This window comes from Schistocerca serialis, unplaced genomic scaffold, assembly GCF_023864345.2.
Source record: "Schistocerca serialis cubense isolate TAMUIC-IGC-003099 unplaced genomic scaffold, iqSchSeri2.2 HiC_scaffold_659, whole genome shotgun sequence".
NCBI lineage: Eukaryota > Metazoa > Arthropoda > Insecta > Orthoptera > Acrididae > Schistocerca > Schistocerca serialis.
The window spans coordinates 92,501-97,500 of NW_026048254.1; the positions used below are offsets into that span (position 1 = coordinate 92,501).

At 62.5% G+C, this 5,000-nt stretch overlaps 1 pseudogene; it reads right to left on the bottom strand.

Annotated features, from left to right (window-relative positions):
- The window catches only part of LOC126449151 (large subunit ribosomal RNA), a 7,980-nt pseudogene that overhangs the window by 2,007 nt on the left and 973 nt on the right, over positions 1–5,000 (bottom strand).

The following is a 5,000-nucleotide window of genomic DNA, read 5'->3' on the forward strand; positions in this document are numbered from 1 at the left end:
CCACAGAGACGTTGAAGCCCCTCTGCGCGAGTCCACGGGCAACATAGCGCACGATCGCGTCATGCCGCTTAACCCGGGACCCGTGCGTCCTGAAGCAAGCCTGTAACACGTGGTTGGCGGTCTCTACGGCCTGGCAGCCCGCGCGGCATCTGGTGTCCGCCTCCCGCCCGCGACTGCGCCGTGCCTTCGTGGGGAAGGCGTTGATGCGGGCGCGGAGAGCGTCGATGAAGTTACGCCCAGATAGCAGGCGACTGGTGTCAGCGACCCACTGGTGTTGCCCCTTGACGGCGGCGGAAGATGACAGCGCCGCACCGTCAAAGGCAACGTGCAGGCGCGCGGCCCACATCTCTCCAACCTGCGTCGACGATTTGAGGAGGTGGCCCTCCCACATAAGATGCCGCTCCAGCGCCTCAATCTCACGCTGCACCTCGTCCCGGCCTGCACCGTCGGCGGCTGGCCCAATCCTCTTCAGCGCCAGGAGACGGGACCGGCGAAGTGTTGGCCCCATCCATCGGCATGATGGGATGCCGAGGCCTCCCTGGGCTACAGGAGCGTGGAAGTAGCCCAGGGGAGTGTCCGCCGGAAGGCGGAACCATCTCCTGACGGCGGCACGGATGGTCACATCTGCCGCTTTCAACGCACCCACTCGGGTGCGGCTGAGGGCCAGCCCATGGTACAGGCCAGGCAGAAGTACGGTGGTGAGGGCGTGGAGGCGCTGTTGCGGCTTGAGCGGAGCTCGGGAGATGACGTCCAGCTGCTCCACCAGGTGGCGTCGTGGGTTGAAAACGCAGCGACCAGCGGTGGAGAATTGCAGTCCCAGGTACCGGAAGGTTTCACCCACACGTAGGGCGGGCACGGTGGCGTTGCCCGCTTTGAAGGTAACGTCGGCGTCGACCTTCACCTTCTTGTCGCGCCCAGACGCGACTAAGGCGAGGGTGAAACACTTCCGGGCGTTGATCTGCAGCCCCAGATGGGCGAGGGCTGCGACGGCTGCGTCGATGAGGGACTGCAATCCCCTCGCGGTCGATGCAAAAAGCAGGACGTCATCTGCGAAGGCCGCAGCGTTAACTCTGCGACCAAGGATCCGAGCTCCGATGTGGGAGGGAAGTTGACTCAAAACATAGTCCACCGCAAAATTGAAAAGGAGGGGGGAGAGGGGGTCACCCTGACGCACACCCCTAGCCGGCTGCAGGGGCACGCCCACGTCGGCGCCGCCCGCTATCACCGTCGTGCTACCCTCGTAACACCTTTCGACGTACTCAATAAAGCAATCCGGCAGGCCATGAGCCCTCAGCACGGGGCGGAGGGCGGCATGGTCCACCGAATCGAACGCTTTAGAGACGTCGATCGATGCCACAAAAACAGAGCGACAGGAGCGGACTGCGTCGGTGAGAGCAGTGTCCAAGATGAAGGTGTTTTCCAACATCCCATCCCGGGGGATGAATGCCCGCTGACGTTCGTCCACAGCACATGCACGCATCAGGCGTGACGCGAGAACCTTGTGAAAGGTCCGCGCCAACACCGAGCAGACCGTAATGGGGCGAAAGTCAGCGGGGGATGTTGGTGCAGCCGTTTTGGGGAGAAGTGACGTCCGGGCGCGAAGCAGACGCTCGGGGAGGGCGCGGGCCAGGAGGAAGAGGTTCAAGAGTTTCACCAGGACTTCATGCGGCAGGCGCCGCAGCTCCGCTGGAGTCAGGCCGTCCGGCCCGGCTGCCGATCCCCTGGGCGGCAAGGCAGCAGCGACCTCCTCACGTGTGACCGGCCCCCATAGGCACTCAGGAGCGACAGGCTCCGAGTGCGGGAGAAGGCGGTCACGGATGAAGCCGGCGGTGGAGATCGGCTTCTTCGTGAAGAGGTCCGCCCAGAAGTCCAGCAGACCGGGGATGTCGGGTGGCGGCTGCAGCAGGGTGCCGTCCAGCAAGCCGCGCACGCAACGCGCACGCGACCTACGGAAGGCGTCCTGTGTCCGCGCGTATTCCCAGCGGCGCCGCTTGCGCTTCTGCAGCGGCGGGGCGGCAGGCGGCCGCTTGGATGGTTGGCGCGGCCGCTGTGTCCTGGTGATCGACCTCTCCCCCCTGGACCCGACCGACGCAAGGGCATCCGGGAGCATGCCCAGGATGACATCGGGCGGCGTGCCCCGCCCCAGACCAATGACTCGATCCAGGGCAGAGAAACGCTGGGCGGAAGCAGGTAGCCCCGCCAGATGCTCCCAGATGGCGGCGTCAGTCGGCCCCTCCGGCGGCGGCCCGGTGGTGTCGGCCGCGAAGTCCTCGGCTGCGTCGACGGGCGGCGCAGCGGCCTCGCCCGCGTCAGGCAGCGAGCTCGCTGCTCCACGGCGGGACGCCGGCTCTTCACCCCGACCGATCTCAAGTGCCTCCATGAATTGGCGGACAAGCTGCTTGTGGGCAGCTTGCCGCCGTCGGCACTTGATTGCCTCAAGCGTTCGGTCGGGGAACATCCTGGTAAGTTCTTGATTTACAAAGAAGAACCGGGCGTCCCTCTCCAGGAACAGTTCGGCCTCTGCCTTGGCGAGCGACAGGACTTCTTCCTCCGTCCACCTCGCGCGATGCCTCTCCGTCACGATCTCAGCGTTGGCGGCCGCAGGGTGTTGGCGGCGGCGATGGACCCCGAGACCGTTCTTCGTGGTAAAAGTGCGGTGGCACTCACTGCAAGCAAAGGGAGCTACACAAACTATCGCATTTTCGTTACGGCCGGTTGGCCGGATAGGTGCTGGGGTAGCTGGGGTGGCACCTTCAGCGGAAGGGCCACCATCTCTTGTTTCTTGTCGGCTGCCCCCAACTATAAAGGGATAATGCGAGGGGGGGCTGGTAACCCCCCCAAGCCCCTGGTGCGGTCTTCCACTCTGCAAAAAATCAGCGGGCCCACGAGAAGGGGAGAAGACCGCAGGAGAGGAGAGGCTAAGAGGGCTAGGCCCATGTATTGCGCATCACTCTCCCTGTAACTATAACCCAAGGAAGGCACCTCGCAGCAGCAGCACGACTACATCAAGACCGCACTTCGAAAAGCCAAGTCCGGATGCAGCCACACCGCCGCCACTTGGCCACCTTAAGAGAGTCATAGTTACTCCCGCCAAGAGAGTCATAGTTACTCCCGCCGTTTACCCGCGCTTGCTTGAATTTCTTCACGTTGACATTCAGAGCACTGGGCAGAAATCACATTGCGTCAACACCCGCTAGGGCCATCGCAATGCTTTGTTTTAATTAGACAGTCGGATTCCCCCAGTCCGTGCCAGTTCTGAGTTGATCGTTGAATGGCGGCCGAAGAGAATCCGCGCACCCGCGCGCCCCCGGAGGAGCACGCTAAGGCGGACGCGGCCTCGCAGCAAGGAAGATCCGTGGGAGGCCAAGGCACGGGACCGAGCTCGGATCCTGCACGCAGGTTGAAGCACCGGGGCGCGAACGCCGCGCAGGCGCGCGCATCCTGCACCGCCGGCCAGCACGAGGCCAACCAACGGCGAGAGCAGACCACGCCCGCGCTAAACGCCCGCACTTACCGGCACCCCTACGGCACTCACCTCGCCCAGGCCCGGCACGTTAGCGCTGACCCACTTCCCGACCAAGCCCGACACGCCCCGATCCTCAGAGCCAATCCTTATCCCGAAGTTACGGATCCAATTTGCCGACTTCCCTTACCTACATTATTCTATCGACTAGAGGCTCTTCACCTTGGAGACCTGCTGCGGATATGGGTACGAACCGGCGCGACACCTCCACGTGGCCCTCTCCCGGATTTTCAAGGTCCGAGGGGAAGATCGGGACACCGCCGCAACTGCGGTGCTCTTCGCGTTCCAAACCCTATCTCCCTGCTAGAGGATTCCAGGGAACTCGAACGCTCATGCAGAAAAGAAAACTCTTCCCCGATCTCCCGACGGCGTCTCCGGGTCCTTTTGGGTTACCCCGACGAGCATCTCTAAAAGAGGGGCCCGACTTGTATCGGTTCCGCTGCCGGGTTCCGGAATAGGAACCGGATTCCCTTTCGCCCAACGGGGGCCAGCACAAAGTGCATCATGCTATGACGGCCCCCATCAACATCGGATTTCTCCTAGGGCTTAGGATCGACTGACTCGTGTGCAACGGCTGTTCACACGAAACCCTTCTCCGCGTCAGCCCTCCAGGGCCTCGCTGGAGTATTTGCTACTACCACCAAGATCTGCACCGACGGCGGCTCCAGGCAGGCTCACGCCCAGACCCTTCTGCGCCCACCGCCGCGACCCTCCTACTCGTCAGGGCTTCGCGGCCGGCCGCAAGGACCGGCCATGACTGCCAGACTGACGGCCGAGTATAGGCACGACGCTTCAGCGCCATCCATTTTCAGGGCTAGTTGCTTCGGCAGGTGAGTTGTTACACACTCCTTAGCGGATTCCGACTTCCATGGCCACCGTCCTGCTGTCTTAAGCAACCAACGCCTTTCATGGTTTCCCATGAGCGTCGATTCGGGCGCCTTAACTCGGCGTTTGGTTCATCCCACAGCGCCAGTTCTGCTTACCAAAAGTGGCCCACTTGGCACTCCGATCCGAGTCGTTTGCTCGCGGCTTCAGCATATCAAGCAAGCCGGAGATCTCACCCATTTAAAGTTTGAGAATAGGTTGAGGTCGTTTCGGCCCCAAGGCCTCTAATCATTCGCTTTACCGGATGAGACTCGTACGAGCACCAGCTATCCTGAGGGAAACTTCGGAGGGAACCAGCTACTAGATGGTTCGATTAGTCTTTCGCCCCTATACCCAGCTCCGACGATCGATTTGCACGTCAGAATCGCTACGGACCTCCATCAGGGTTTCCCCTGACTTCGTCCTGGCCAGGCATAGTTCACCATCTTTCGGGTCCCAACGTGTACGCTCTAGGTGCGCCTCACCTCGCAATGAGGACGAGACGCCCCGGGAGTGCGGAGGCCGCCGCCCCGTGAAGGGCGGGGAAGCCCCATCCTCCCTCGGCCCGCGCAAGGCGAGACCTTCACTTTCATTACGCCTTTAGGTTTCGTAC